The following is a 17229-nucleotide window of genomic DNA, read 5'->3' on the forward strand; positions in this document are numbered from 1 at the left end:
CGCAAATCGTGAGATCATGTTGTGAGCTGAAGTCGGGCGCTTTACCAACTGGGCCACCCACGTGCCCCTGTTATTTGATTCGAATTAACTTATACACACAGGAAAATAAGGTGAGTTTGTATACATCCTGCGGGTTCATCTACGATTTCTCCTGGCACGTTAACAATTTGAAGGGATTATGGTTCAAGGTCAGATCAGGACTAAAGATAAAAACATCAGCAATATATAAAGACCTGAAGGAAAAAACATGCAAAATCTGCAGGAAACATCCTACTCCAGTACAAGAAATCGGTGACTTAGTCTTCGTTCTCCAGCATAAGCTACCCGGGAAGCGGTAAGGATAGACAGAGAAGGTGCAAGGAAATTTCTCCCTGTATTCAAATACTAACCGATGAAGAAGGTTACCCCTGAGCTGGAGTTTTCATTTTGATCACGTGGTCTCTACTAGAAGTCAATGTCTTCAAAGCCCCGTAACTCTGAGGGCCTGTAAAGATGCACGGGTGATGACTCTGAGTGGTGATGCCCACGCAAAGGGCTAGAATTCACCCGAGGATCATTATTGCTTTAATAGGGCTCTGGATGTGGAGTCCCCAAGGGCTTAAAAGAGTTGTTGCTGACCTTTTTTTCCTCATAAACCCTGTGTTCTAGCCCATGATTTTGCAGAATACAGAGTTTTTCAGAACCCATGTGGAGTACTTTACATTATTTTATGCTGCTGCAGGTAAGCATTATTCCGATATCCAAGGGTCTCTGCTGACAACAATAACTTTAAATTGTTTCAACAATCCAGACTCTGAGTTAAAAGTATGGATCCTTCTGAGATACTGTGAGGTTATGTAATGGGCATCCCTTTCCTCACGTCTTTTGCCTGTAGAAACAGGTCAGGCCTGGGGTCAGTGAATGTGATCGCCCCGATTCACTGAGTAAAGCAGGTGAGAAGGAGCCGGGAAGGGTCAAAGCGAATGCTGAGGTTTTGGAGTTTCCAGCCAATTTTATAGTCCTGGGCGCGTGAAAGCCTTCCCACAAAACACAGGAAAACATCTACTCTCTTACCTTTACTCGTATGTTACCGCAGAAGGAGAGTTTTGCTTTTTGGTGTTTTTTTTTTTTTTTAATCAATATTCATCTCTAGTTTATTACTGCTTTGCTGAAGTTAAAAGTTAACTTTGCGGCAACTGAATGATCTATGGTGACACCAATCACCCAGTGACCCCGACATGCCGCCTGATCTCAGGAGGGACAAATCTATCCCACTGTTAGAACGGACAATGCAGATACCAGCGCCCCGAGAAGATGGGGGTAACGAGGCCTGCTGTTGGGCACTGAATGTCTGTGGCCCTCTCCCCAGTTCATACGCTAAAGCCCCAAAACCCAGTACAGCTACGTTTGGAGATAGGCCCCTAAGAAAGTACTTAGGGCTACTTCAGGTTAAATGAGGTTCTAAGGGTGGGCCCTGATCTCATAGGATTAGTGTCCTTTTAAAAAGGAACCAGAGCCTGCTTGTTAGCTCACGCTTTCTCTCTCTCGCCCTGCAGGTGCTCACAGGAAAGGCTAGGTCCGCAAGCTAAGAGTCCTCACCAACAGGGGAAACCAGGCCATGATCTGGGGACTTCCAGCTTCCAGAACTATGAGAAAATAACTTTTTTATATCATTGAAGCTGCCCAGTCTACAGCCCAAATACACTAACACCCTTGGGGTCAGTTGGCAAGGCAGCCAATGGGAATGGCGAGTTGCCAAAACTCTATTCCTTTACTCTGGTGCTAATATCTACCTTGCCGTAAATATTCGAATTGCAAGGCATTTGGATGGTGAAATATTACTTCAAATTCAGAAGTAGAAATGCATAATCATTAAAAATATAAACACCGTGTTAGTTTATAATATTGCCTTGCAAAATTTCCAACCTAAGAATTTCTTTTGAAATTAGGCTTTTCAATGAGCATCATTCAGGAGTCCATCTTTGACCATCTATAAATCAAAGTGCTGTGCTATTTTCAGATGAATATGCTACCATGGAAACATATGTGAGGTCACCACAAGAGCTCCATTGCTATGCAATATATGGAATGTGGGTTTACATTTCTTGAATGATAGGTAATAATGTCAAGCTTTGAATGGAAAGAGATAATGTTGTACACATAAAATGTGAGTAGCAGGTATTCATGGTTAATTATCTCATTTTTATTTACTGATTCCTAACTTTCTGAATGGAGAAAATATCTGGGCATATGGCTATTGAGCTAATGCCATTAAAACACTAATGTAATATTGATTTAATGCAGGTTTCTCAGAGGTTAAATATCCATTGGCTTCTGCATAAACAGCGTGAAACAGAACAAAATGCAAAATGCTACTTGATAAGAATCTTAATGTCTAATTACTTAAATCCAGAGACTTTGGAAGAAGCATATGCAAATTTATTAACTAGTTGTGGCAAAATGCCTTTAAAGCCACCTACACAAACACGACAGCTCTGCATCTTTTATCTGTCGGTACCGGATTTCCATTTCTCAGTTCCAAATGTGGCAGGCTTTTCCTCCCTTTGTTCCAATGAATCCAGAACTTTGATATTTCGCGTCTTGACATTTGGCCCACTGAGAGAATGTACAAAACCTCAAGACATCCACAGTCATCACTTCAGGAGCTATGTGTACGGGCAGATGCCTAAAAATGTTGTACTAGTCGCTGTCTTAATTATCACACAGAAAAGTCTTATAACACAAAAGGGAACCTTACATCTAGTGCGTGAGAGCCCCGGGGGGTGCGGTGAAGGGCTGAATCACCTTAGAAAGCTTTGAGTCACAGTCTGCCAAGCAGGTGCCCTGGGGATTTGAGCAAGGCCCTTTGCTCTATAGGAGTTTATTCCCTGGATGAGCGTTTAGACACAAGACAAGAACATCACCACAATTGATCTCACCCGGTATCATTCGGGAATGAATAGAAATCTGAAGAATACTTATGTCATGTATATGCCCTTTCAAGTCACATTTTTGAAATATTCTCAAGACAATTTAATTTCCTTAAAAAGCAATCCCTCGCTTCTTTCTATCTTTTGTTTATGATTGCATCTGACAGACAGAAGCCTAGATATCAGATTATTATGCCACAGCTTAGTGATTTGTCAACATATATTCTTTCTTACCCTTCATGCTACCTTTAAATTGTACTATATGGAGTAGAAGCAAAATTAAAACACTGTGTACAAGAAAAGTTGTAAAGACAAGCACCCTTCATGAAACAAAACAATTCCATAAAATATTTGGATGTATGTGTAGGGGAGCATGTATCTCTGTGTGTGTGTACATCTATTCATGGATAGGTCTACATAGACTCAACCAGCAGAGAGCTGGGACAGGAAGAAATAGAAAGACACAGTGAGACCATTTTCTTTTTCCTGAATGCTAAAAAAAGCATATTAACACAGACGTTACCTAGACTTAGTGTGATGGTTATTTCACAATATACACTAATATGAAATCATTATGTTGTACACCCAAAACTAATATAATGGCATATATCAATTATATCTCAAAAAAAAAGCAAACAAAAATGATTCAGATTATTTCTATACTGGAGATCATACCAGATTTATAAAGACAAGCCCAAATATGTATTTTACTGCCAAATAACTGATTTTTTTTTCAAAACTACCTGCAACCTTCCAGGAAGATAGATGTTGCTTAGCCCATGAAAATTTAATAAATATTCTGTTATTGTGAAGAAATGTTCATCATGTTAATTTCTGTCACTAAGAGTATTAGATCAATCTGACTGTATACACACAAAAATATGGGAAAGTGGAAGGAATCCAGGAAATTCATGGAAACTGTGATATTTGGGGTTTGAAAGTGAAGTGACATAAAAAAAAAAAGTGAAGTCAATGGGAGTGACTTTGGCAAAATGGAGGACCGGATGGCTCCAAATTCCCCTCCCCCAAGAGAGAAGAGGAAAAGTGCACAGAAACTGAACCCACAGGGTCAGGACTCTGGAAAACAGCCAAACCTTCAGAGCAATCAGACAAATGCTGAATCAAGGATAAGATGACTTGAAAATGGTTGAAAGCTTTGTGCCACCTTAGTTGCCCTTGCTCCACCTCCCTCCCTGGCTCCTGTGTGGGAACCTGGTCTCTGGCTTCAGAGGGAGCCATAATTCATTCTGCTTGTCTATCCTAATCAGTCTGGAAACTACCGGAACGATTGATGCAAGCCTTCCATTTCTGTTTCACCGAACACAGAACCCACTGGGGGCAGAAAATGACAGACATTGCTCAAAAACACTTGTATGGCAAAGAAAGACCCACAGCTATGTGGGGCAGAAGATAATGGTCGAGACATACAGTTGACTCAGAGGCCTGGAGGAAATTGCTCTGGGGATACTGGGACATCCAAAAGCACCCATGGGTACTGCGGGAGTTTAGAAAACCACAGATATACCCAGGGCAGGATGCGTGCTCACAAAAGACCAGAGAAGACCCTAAGCTGATCTCTAGCCTCCGCACAAGTGACAAAGTCAAGCCACAAAGAGTAGAAGGATACTTTTGTCTTCTGGGTTTTTTTGTTTTGTTTTGCTTCGCTTAGCTTTTTGCTCTTGGATTGAAGGAAGTCTTGATCTTAACATTACACTAGTTGAACAAAGGGGTCAGCTTTTAGCCATCAAGAAGAGAAACATCTAGGAGGGGAGAGAATTTGATTTACAGGGTTACCAGAGAATAATATTCTAATGTCCAGTTTTCAACAACAATAACAACACAAAATTACAAAGCATACGATGAAGTAAGAAAAGACAGCCCATGCAGAAGAAAAAGAAATGAACAGAAACCATCCTTGGAGAACCCTAGACCTTGGAGTTACTAGACCAAGACTTTAAATCAACTGTTTTAAATATTTTCAAAAATTTAAAGAAAACCATAGGCAAGAAATAAAGTAAACCAGAAAAAAGATGGATGAACAAAATGGGAATATCAATAAGGAGGTAAAAATCATAAAGAGGAAACTAATAGGAATTCTCGCATTACAAAGTACAACAAATGGACAAATTAATAAGCAAATTTCAACAACTGATTTGATTCTGTAGAAGAAAGGATCAGTGAACTCAAAGATAAACAATCGAGTCTCAAGAGCAGAATGACAAAAGAGTGGAGGAAATGGAATGAAACCCAAGGGTTCTGTGGGTCACCGTTAAGTAGACCAACCTGTGAGAAGAGACAGACAAAGAGGTCGAGGAACCATTTGAAAAAATAATGAATGAAAATTTCCAAACTTGATGAAGGAAATGAATGAAACATCCAAGGAGCTCAAATGAACTCCACACAGGCTAAATCAAAAGCCACGAAGACACGTTATAGACAATGACAAAGACAGGATCTTGATTGTACACCTGGAACTCATATCACACTGTATGTTAACTAGAATTTAAATAAAAACCTAAAAACAAGGAGAGAGGATCTTGAATGCCACAAAAGTGACTCATCTCAAGGGTCCTCAGTGTTATTGCTAGCTTATTTCTCTTAATAAACCATGAGGCCAAAAGACAGTGGGATGACATAATTAAAGTGTGGAAAGGGGAAAAAGAAACCCATCACAAAGAACTTGAAATAAAAATTGCCCTTCAGAAATCAGGGAGAAATCATAACATTCCCAAATAAGCAAAACCAAGGGACTCTATTCCCTTTAGACCAACCATACAAGAAATGTTAATATAGCCCCTTAAGTTGGAATGAAAGAATGCTAGACAGGAACTAAATACAAGAAGAATGGATGAATAAAGAACACTGGTAAAGGTAACCACCTAAGTAAATATAAAAACTAATATTATTGCATTTGGGGTTTATAACTCCTCATTTGCCCTCTGATTTATTTTTGTTTTTTTATTTATATTATTTATATTTTTAAAATATAATTTATTGTCAAGTTAGCTAACATACAGTGTATACAGCGTGCTCTTGGCTTCGGGAGTAGATTCCCGTGATTCATCGCTTACATACAATGCTCAGTACTGATCCCAACAAGTGCCCTCCTCAGTGCCCATCACCCATTTCCCTCTCACAAACCCCCATCAACCCTCAGTTTGTACTCTGTTTTTAAGAGTCTCCTATGGTTTGCCTCCCTCTCTGTTTGAAACTATTTTTTCTCCTTCCCCTCTCCCATGGTCTTCTGTTAAATTTCTCAGGATCCACATATGAGTGAAAACATATGGTGTCCGTCCTCTTCTCTGACTGACTTATTTCACTCAGCATAATACGCTCCAATTCTACCATGTTGATGCAAATGGCATGATTTCATTCTTTCTCATTGCCAAGTAGTATTCCATTGTGTATATAAACCACATCTTCTTTATCCATTCATCAGTTGATGGACATTTAGGCTCTTTCCATAGTTTGGCTATTGTTGAGAGTGCTGCTATAAACATTGGGGTACAAGTGCCCCTATGCATCAGTACTCCTGTATCCCTTGGGTAAATTCCTAGCAGTGCTACTGCTGGGTCATAGGGTAGGTCTATTTTTAATTTTTTGAGGAAACTGCACACTGTTTTCCAGAGTGGCTGTACCAGTTTGCATTCCCACCAACAGTGCAAGAGGGTTCCTATTTCTCCACATCCTCACCAGCATCTGTCCTCTGATTTAAAAGGCAAACACACAAACCAATGTATTGTTTCTATCGATATTAATGGGCATGCAATGCAGAAGGATGTAAGTAGCGAAAATAACAATATAAGGGGAAGGGATAGATATATACAGAAGCAGAGTGTTGCATAATTTTGACACTAAGTTGGTATCATTGGAACTAGGTTGATATAAGGTGACCAAGTGGACTGCTTCCCCAAGATAACCACTGATCTCACATGCATGCACGCACGCACACACACACACACACACACACACACACAGACACACACCAACTACGTATGAGGAAAGGGAATAATAGAAGATAGAACAAAAAAAAAAAGGAAAAAATTAAGACACACATAAGGAAATAGCCACATGGTATAAGTGAATTTTTGTTATCAACATTACTTTAAAATGAAATAGATTCAACTCTCCAAATAAGGCAGAGATTGACAGAGTAAGTAAAAATCTCACTTATCTATATACTGTGTGAGAGTATTTGGATGCAAAGACAAAACATTTGAAAATAAAAGGAGGGAGAAAGATATTCTATGGACACAGTCACAAAAGCAAAGAATTATATTAGCAGACAAAACAGATTTTAAGTAAAAAAGATAAATACAGACATAGGAAAAGACATAAATAGTAAAAGTTTACAAGCCACAAGAGACAAAGAAGTATATTATCTATTGTTACAAGTTGCAATCCATTAAGAATATGTAACAATTGCATGTGGCTAACAACAAAGTCCCAAAATAGGCAAAGGAAAAAATCTGACCAAATTCAAGAGAGAGAGAGGAGGGAGGGGGAGAGAGGAGGAGGGGGGAGAGAGGAGGAGAGAGGGGGAGAGAGGAGGAGAGAGGGGGAGAGAGGAGAGAGGGGGGAGAGGAGGAGAGAGGGGGAGAGAGGAGGAGAGAGGGGGAGAGGAGGAGAGAGGGGGAGAGGGGGAGAGGGGGAGAGGGGGAGAGGGGGAGAGGGGGAGAGGGGGAGAGAGAGTTAGTTCTACAACAGTTGGACTCATCAGAACCCACTTTCAATACAGAACAAGCAGGTCAGTGAGGAAACAGAATGTAAACAACACTGTATGCAAATTAGATGTACAGGTTTCTGGAAACATCCAACAGGCAGCAGCAAAACACGCCATGTTCTAAGTGCATACAGAGCACTCACCAGAACAGACCACATGTTATGTAGGTTGCAAAACAAGTGCTGATATACTTTTTTTTATTTGAAATCATACAGGGGCTCCTGGGTGGCTCTGTCGTTGAAGCATCCAACTTCCACCAGCCCAGGTCATGACCTCATAGTTCAAACCCCACATCCGGCTGTCTGCTGTCAGCATGGATCTTGCTTCAGATCCTCTGTTCCCCTCTCTGCCCCTCCCCACGCAAGTGCACATGCGCGCTCTCTCTCTCTCAACTACATAACCACTTAAAAAAATGAATTGAAATCATACAAAGTACCCTTTCCAACCACTGTGGAATACAACTGGAAAATAGCAACAGACGGAAAACTGGGGGATCCATAAATATATGGAAACTAAAGGGATACAGAATCCACCAACGGGCCAAACAATAAATCATAAGGGAAATGAGAAAATACCTCAAGATGAGTAAAAACAGAAATACAAACTTTGTGAATCAGCAAAAGCAGCGGTCAGATATGAAAACAGTCAGATACGCCCAGTAAAGATGCTCAGCATGATTAATCACTAGGGAAGTGACTTTGTAAATCAAAGCCACAATGAGATACCTCTTCATACCTATTAAGATGGCTATAATAGAAAAGAGAAAGAAGGAGGAGAAAAAATAAAATCCTTATAGCTTGCGGGTGGGAATGTAAAATGTAGATTGCTGTGGAAACCGTGTTTCAAAGAGTGAAACAAACTTACCATAGGACTCAGATTTCACTAAAAGATACAGAGGCAAACGGACTGAAAGCAGGGACTTTAGCAGATATTTGCACACCGACATTCCTAGCAGCATCCTTCATGAGAGCAAAAGGGTCCAAGCAAGCCAAATGTCCATTGATGGGTGGACAGATAAGCAGAGTGTGGTCTATACAGAGAATGGGTTATTCTTCTGCCATAAGAAAGGATGAAGTTCTGATAGTTGCGACCACACGGATGAACTTTAAGAACATTATGCTAAGTGAAAGAAGACGGGTACAAAAAGACAAGTCCTGTATGATTCCATGTACGTGAAATCTGGAGACCAGGCAAGTTCGTAGTGAAGGACAGTAGAATGCAGGCAAGCCCCTACTGGCCCCGCGAGAAGAGGAGAAAGTCTGCACCAACGGAAAAGGAAACTATGTAACCCACTTCATATTCCAGACGTCCGTCTCTGCCTCCTTAAATTTGCACACATACAATTGAAATCACAAAGGATAAGTTCCTTTCCCATTGAATCAACAATATTTTCCAGGCACTCCAGATACTGCTATCAGAAACAATACCTACTCTGAGCTCATTTTCGTTTACTAAATTACTGAGTCTAATGACACCTAATAGTTTAATCCACAGACTATAAAATGCACTGTTTATCATTTACATTTTTATATACGAAGAAGATGTATTACTGTATTTTGTTGGAGGTATTTACACAGAGGATCTCTAATGGATTTAAATTAACTTATTACTGCCCTAACTCCTTAGGCCTGTTATAAACTTCCTAAATGCCTAACGAGGAATTCGGTTTGAATATAGTCTATAAATTCTAGGAAATCGAACACACACACATGCACACGTATTGCACTAACATTTTAGTAAGATTGTGCATTAAAACAGATCAATTTCGACTGTGAGCACATAACGAGCAATCAGTACCTATGTCATTAATGATGGACTTTACATTGATATGGGAGTATCTTAACTCGTTTCCTAATATAACTTTGGCACATGTAAGATTTCTACAGCCCATTGATCAGTTTGCCCAAATAAACTGGCCCCTGAAGGCATATCACCGGCGTGAAGTTTGAACTGAGGAATCGTGAGTTGGCGAGGGGTGAGTATGTGAGGGGATCCGGGACTTCTGGAGGCATGCACCTTCCCCTGGGTGCGGTGCCCCACCGTCCCCGTCCGTGGGTAACCAGCCTCTGCTTTTCTTTCCCTCTGTATCCTCAGTATTGAGACCATATGAAATGTCTACCCCTCTCCTTCAGCCTTGATTTTGATTCTCTGCTGTTTCAATGCACCATATCAATGCGGTTGGGAATTAGGAGGAAATAAGAGTTATGGTTAAAGCACTTCCTAAAAACGTCATTGTGCAGCAGCTTAAGGCGAAACGCTGAACAACTTTAAACTCTTTCCCTCCGCAACTCTTCTCATTTCCCTGGTGCTACTAACTCACTTAAAGCAGCATTATTATCAGCTGCTTCCACGGAGAATTAAGGGTGTTGACAGTCAGAAGTCCCTAGCATGAGGTCATCTGGCTAGCACCCTGACGAGCACGTGGCTTGAACCCCAGTGGTGACGGTCAGGATCTGTGGCCTCCAAGTGGCCACAAATCTTCACAGAGAAAAGAGATGATCACATGTGTTTAAGCATCTTCCCGTTGTAAAGGTATGATAGCTAGGAGAGCTTGAATATATTGTAAAGGAAATATTCATGCCTAGAAACAAGTGAAGGATGGATTTCTCAAACGTAATCACCTGTTTGTCAAATTTACAAAACAGGTTTCTGATTCCAAAGACTTCAGGGATATATTCTGTATATGTGAAATATATTTATATATATTTTAATTTATATTCATCAGTGCATTTATAATATATTAAAATATAATTGAAATACATATAAATTATATTCTACAATATATTATAGTTATGTATACAACTATATAGTTAACATGATTAGCTCTAGATAATAGGTGTTCTTTCCATGATTCACAACACATGCTTTCGGTGGTTCTACATTAGAAAAACCTGTTTAACTGAGGGTGATGGGGGTGGGTGATGGGTACTGAGGAGGGCACCTTTTGGGATGAGCACTAGGTGTTGTATGGAAACCAATTTGACGATAAATTTCATATATTGAAAAAGATAAAATTAATTGATACTAAAAAAAGAAAAAAAAGAAAAACCTGTTTAACTTTCTTTAAGCCAGCATTCACCAAATTCACTAACCAGATGCCTCTTTTCTTAGTATTTATTATTACATTCGGGGCAATATTTTCAGACGGGATGGAGGCATGATTTTTATGTTATGTATGGAGCAGAGAATAAAATAAAAATGGCATTCGTCGCTTAGGGAGGGTGATGCGTTTTGACAAAGACGACCCTGGGTGTGAAGTCGACAAAAACTGTGATATTTTAAGAAAGCATTTTGGAAATATCTCATTTACAATTGCCTTTAAAATAATATGGGCAGAACCCTGAGAGTATTTAGGTCTGACCCGGCATCACGAGAATCTGGGGATTCTATTTTCTATCACGGTTATGATTCAGAAGAAGAACCAGAAGACAAGACTGAAATGCTAGTTGATAAGATGCTAAAAAGAAAAAAGCAAAGTCAAGCCCACAGTTGCTATCTTGTTCACAGATGGAGGGATGTTTGGGGACAGGACTGCTGGAAGACACCTGTTCTGTGCTCTCGGCTCCTTCCCGGCTCCAGCCTTCACCCTCACTTGCCACTAAGGTCCATTTGCAACCAGAGAAAACCAGTCCCAAGCTTCCCACTGCCCCAGGCATTGTCAGATTGAGGGTTCGCATATGGTTTACGCTAAGGATAAGCCACCCGCTAGGGCTCTTTCTGTAACCTGCCCATGTGATGTTTCCATACTGCCACGATGGATGGTTCCCACAAGGTACAAGAGGTTTAACAAAGCCTGGCCTCAGCATGTTACCCACAGCAGCCACCATTCCCTTTATTTTGCTCATGTTCACGCCCTCTGCGCACAAGTACATCCCGCAGACGCCATTCTTCCTGTGCTAACGTTGGCACAGAGTTCCCTGGACAGCTGACCATTTGGTGCCTTTTCATATTCCCATTCTTTAGGTACCAGTTCAGCTTGTGTGTGTGTGTGTGTGTGTGTGTGTGTGTGTTTGTGTGTGTGTGTGTGTGAGACTATGAGGTCCCCTTCATAAAATCATGTACCTCCAATTTTATTGTCAGCCACCAGGGTCTCTGGAGTCCTTCTGCCACATTTATTGATGTCTTGGGAACAAGTGCCTGTTCCTAACCTATCCCACTACGTCGTGTGTCAAACAACAGCCAAAGTATGGAAAGAGCCCAAATGTCCATCGATGGACGAATGGATAAAGAAGATATGGTCTGTATATACAATGGAGTATTGCTCGGCAATCGGAAAGAATGAAATCTTGCCATTTGCAACTACGTGGATGGAACTGGAGGGTATTATGCTAGGTGAAATGAGTCAGAAAAAGACAAAAATCATATGACTTCCCTCATATGAGGACTTGAAGAGACAAAACAGATGAACATAAGGGAAGGGAAACAAAAATAATATAAAAACAGGCAGGAGGACAAAACAGAAGAGACTCATAAATATGGAGAACAAACTGAGGGTTGCTGGAGGGGTGGTGGGAGGGGGGATGGGCTAAATGGGGGGCATTAAGGAATCTACTCCTGAAATCATTGTTTCACTATATGCTAACTAATTTGGATGTAAATTTAAAAAAAATTAAATTAAATTAAAAAAAAAGAATCATGCTGATGGCATTTGCTCATTTCAGGTCACCACCCACAGGCTGGCCCCACCATTGACGCTTTACTCTGGAGCTGAGGGATGTAACCTCTCCAAGTGAATCACCACAAACCAAAAAACCAATGAGTTGCTATCAAGGAGAAGGGCTTGTGTGTGGTTGTGTTTCCACTCAAGAACACGTGCATGTCACTGGAGATGGGGTAAACAAACATTTTTTGCCTCAGACATAAAAGAGGATCAAACCTAGGAGGGGTGCCTGGGTGGCTCAGTCGGTTGAGCATCCAACTTTGGCTCAGGTCATGATCTCATGGTTTGTGAGTTCAAGCCCTGCATTGGGCTCTCTGCTGTCAGCAGAAAGCCCGCTTGGGATCCTCTTTCTCTCTCTACCTCTCTCTCTGTCCTTCCCCACTCTCTCTATTTCTCTCTCTCTCTCAAAAATAAATAAACATTAAAAAAAAAAAAAAAACCTGACTTAAAACTTGGTTAATGCTCACCACAATTTCAATTTGTTCCTGGAATATTTTAGAACAGTAATTGCCATTCTCCCCTGGAGAGTAAACATTATCTATGGAGCTTTAAAATATACTGATAAACCTCATCATCATCCCTCAGAGAATCTGATATAATTGTCAATTGAATTCGAGTGTCCTATGGGCACCTGAATTTGCATAATATCTCCAGGAAATTCTAAGTTGTGGTCAAAGTTGAGAAGTCCTGCATTAGAATCTCGCGAATCTGGGGGCTACTCAGAGCTTTGCCACCACAGCTCAAGCACAGGGACCCTTAGTGCCTCTGACTCACTGTGTCCAGCTGCCGATTCCAGGGGCTGGGGGTGGGGAGCCTGTCCCCCCTTTCAGGAGGCAAACCTCCCTGCTACCGATTCTCCCTCATGTCGTAAACACCTTGCAGTGTGAATCAGCCTTTTACCTTTTACGCTCAGACGCTCAGCCACCTTTTCCGGTTTGGTAACAGCAGGAAATCAAAACCAAGTATTGGTCAGACTTACCTGGAAAGGCAGCGCCGTGGACTTCCGGCCTCTGGTCTGAAAGATGAGGGGCTTGCAAATCCCCAGGGTCACCCTCGCAAGAAGAAAACAGCCGCACACACTGAGCATCTACAGTCCTTCCTGGACTCCCCCAAAGACACAAGGTCACGGGACAAACCAGGCAAACAGGAGGCACAGGCGAGCGCGTAGACGCAGGCCTAGCTGGAGAGGAAGCTGCCGCTGGGGCTCCTTGGGAACACTGAAGGGGTGGGGGGTGCTTGCTGGAGCCTGAACCTGGGCTGGATTCTGCCCCGGCCCCCTGAACCCCCCCGCCCCCGCCTTGCCTGGATTTTCTGCCAGGAGCCCCATCAAGTGCTCAGATCAGAGAATCACCCCTCGCGCCTCCAGCAGGGGGAGGGGAAAGTAACCCTTCTGAAATAAGCCCATAGAGCTGTTATCAACAAAGGCCTTGCCCTCGAAGGAGGCTATTGGGCACACCTGTCTGAGGGAGCCTTCGAGGCCCGGGGGGCAGGGAAGCAGCCCCTCCCCTGCAGCTGGGCATCTCCCTGTGGCCTGCCCTCCCTGACTGGGTGGAAAGCTGAGAAGCGCCTGTGAAGGTCTCCGTCTGGAGACGGGGGCCCAGAGAAGGGGGGGGGGGGGGGGACTCGAGGCAGGACTACAGAATGACATCACCCCGGAGGACATCTAGCCTTAGCCAGCTACAGCTCTAACAAACCTCAACACCTGCCAACCCCTATGCTTGACCCCAATGACCTCATTCGCCTTTAATTGTCTCCTTGGAGGCCCTGTCCCAAATCCGGTCCCATTCTGAGGTCCCGGGAGTTAGGGCTTCAACGGATGAATATGATGCTTCTCAAGCTGAAAAGCGGAGAGAAAAAAGAATGGAGGAAGTGAAAAGAATAGTTATGAACGGAACAGGATATTTAAGAACCGTGAAATCACCCAAGAGCTAACAAATGCATGTGGGAAGACAAAAAGGAAAAGAAGTGGAGAAAGGAACAGAAGAAATATTTGAAGGGATTAATGACAGACACCGAATCCCAGGTCCAGAAATCTAAGAAAACTACAAAGGATAAATGCCAAAATGCCCCATTGAGGCCTAGCAATTCTGCAGAAAATGAAATTTAGGTTGAAAATCTTGAAGGAAGACAAAGAAACCCCTTACCGGTAGAGTACCAAGCGTATGAATTATCAGGGACTTTTCTTCAGAAACCAATAAGCAGGAAGAAAGTGTAAAAAGAAAAACAAAAAACAAAACCACTAGCCTAGAATAAGACTGTATCCAGGGAAATTGTCTTTCAAAAGTCAGACAGAAATAAAGACTTCCTCAGGCAAACCCAAAATGAGATAATTTGTTGCCAGTAGGACCGACTTGCAAATTACTTTAAAAGAATTTCTTTGGAAAGAAGGATAATGACGGGGCGCCTGGGTGGCTCAGTCGGTTAAGCGTCGGACTTCGACTCAGGTCACGATCTCACGGTCCGTGAGTTCGAGCCCCGCGTCGGGCTCTGGGCTGATGGCTCAGAGCCTGGAGCCTGCTTCCGATTCTGTGTCTCCCTCTCTCTCTGCCCCTCCCCCGTTCATGCTCTGTCTCTCTCTGTCTCAAAAATAAATAAACGTTAAAAAAAAAAAAGGATAATGACATAGGTCAGAAACTCAAATCTTAGCTATATAGAAGTACATAAAGAAAGAAAGAGTGTGAGAGAAAGCATAAATGAAGGGAAAGTAATCTTTTATCGATTTGATTCTTAATTGATACAACAGATAATTTGTCATAACAAAAGCAACGATGTATTTAGTAATTCTAGCTTACAGATTACTGAAAAGGATGGCAGCAATGTTATAAGGGACAGAGGCAGGAATTAGGAACACCTGATACACCCACGGCACCTCTGAGGTGGTATAGTTTTATTTGACAGTAGATGTGAAATACTTATAAATGTATATTGCAAACCCGTGCCAAGAGGGAAATGTTTAGCACTGAATGTGCATAGTAGAAAAGAATAAAGATTGAAAATCAATAATCTAAGTTTCCACATTAGGAAACTAGAAAATAAAGAACATGCTAAACCCAAAATAAACAGGAGAAAAGAAAGGATACAGTATAACAGAAATCAGTAAAATTGAAGACAGGCTATCAGTAAAGATCAACAAACCTAAAAGATTTTTCCTTACAAAGATCAATGATATGATAGACCATCTAGTCAAGCTAATGAAGAAACAAACAGCAAAGATGTAAATTAACAATATCAGACACGAAAGAGGACCCACCACTACGATCCCATGAATGTTAAAAGGATAATAAAGGAAAATATGAATAACTCTATGTCCAGAAATTTGAGAACTTAGAAACAGTGGACCCGTCCTCGAAAGAACTGAAATTTACATAAGAAGCATAGAGGGGCACCTGGGTGGCTCAGTTGGTTGACCATCAGACTTCAACTCAGATCATGATCTCATGGTTCATGACTTCAAGCCCCGCTTTGGGCTCTATGCAGACAGCTTGGAGCCTGGAGCCTGCTTCAGATTCTGTGTCTCCCTCTCTCTGCCTTTCCCCACCCATGCTCTGTCTCTCTCTCTGTCTCTCCAAAATAAATAAACATTAAACAGTTTAAAAAAAAAAAAAAAGAGGCATTAGACAACTTGTGTTTTTTTAAAGTTTATTTATTTATTTAATTAATCTCTACCTGCAATGTGAGGCTCGAACTCATAACCCCAAGATCAAGCTTCGCATGCCACTCTGACTGAGCCAGCCAGGCACACCATCAATAAATAGACAATTTGAGGGGCGCCTGGGTGGCTCAGTCGGTTAAGCGTCCGACTTCAGCTCAGGTCACGATCTCGCGTCCATGAGTTCGAGCCCCGTGTCGGGCTCTGTGCTGACGGCTCAGAGCCTGGAGCCTGTTTCCGATTCTGTGTCTCCCTCTCATCTCTGCCCCTCCCCGTCATGCTCTGTCTCTCTCTGTCTCAAAAATAAATAACGTTTAAAAAAATTTAAAAAAAAAATAGGCAATTTGAAAGGCGTATTTCTGTTACAGAAAGGGAACAGAAAGTGACTAACCTTCCAAAACAGGAGGCACAGGCCCAGAAGCTTTCAGTGTGAATTCCATCAAGCATTTAGGGAAGAAATTGATACCAATTCTCTACAATCTCTTCCAGAAAACAGAAGCGAAGAATACGTCCTAACTCATTCTGCAAAGTCAGCATTACCATAATACTAAAACTGGACAAAGATATTATAAGAAAGAAAATAAGAGACCGAAAATCTATCCTGAACAGAGATTGCAGACTCTCAGTGAGATATCAGCAAATCAAATCGACGTGTAAAAAGAAGTGTAACCCAAACTGAGTGAGACTGACACCAGGTGTGCAGGGCTAGATCAACATTCCGAAAATGAAGGGCTGTCCCATGACATCAACAGGCTGAAATAGAAAAATCATATGACCATTTTAGCCAATGCAGAAAAAACAATTTTACAAATTCAATACTCACTCACGATTAAAAAAAAGAAATCCCAGAAAATTAGCAGCAGAGGAGCATCTTCTCCAGTTGACAGAAAACAACTAGGAAACACCTACAGTTAATATTTTCCTTAATGGTAAGAAGCTAGGGGCTTTCCCCCTAAGATTGGAAAGATCATACTGTAATTCCCGTAGAATTTAATTACACAAGAAAAAGAAATAAATTTTCTTTATTTTATTATTTTAGACTAATATATATATATATATATATATATGACAAGACAAAAGAAATAAATGGTCTTTTTCACAGATAATATGGTGGTCTATGTAGAAAATCTCAAAAAAAAAAAGTAAATAAAACCTTGTTGGAACAAATAAATGGTTAATGCAAGGTTACAGGATACTAGGTTAGTCAATTAATGTTTATATACCAGTAAGGAGCAATTGCAATTTGAAATTAAAACACAATACCACTTATATAGCACAAAATAAATGA

Source organism: Lynx canadensis, chromosome B1, assembly GCF_007474595.2.
Source record: "Lynx canadensis isolate LIC74 chromosome B1, mLynCan4.pri.v2, whole genome shotgun sequence".
NCBI classification, from domain to species: Eukaryota; Metazoa; Chordata; class Mammalia; order Carnivora; family Felidae; genus Lynx; species Lynx canadensis.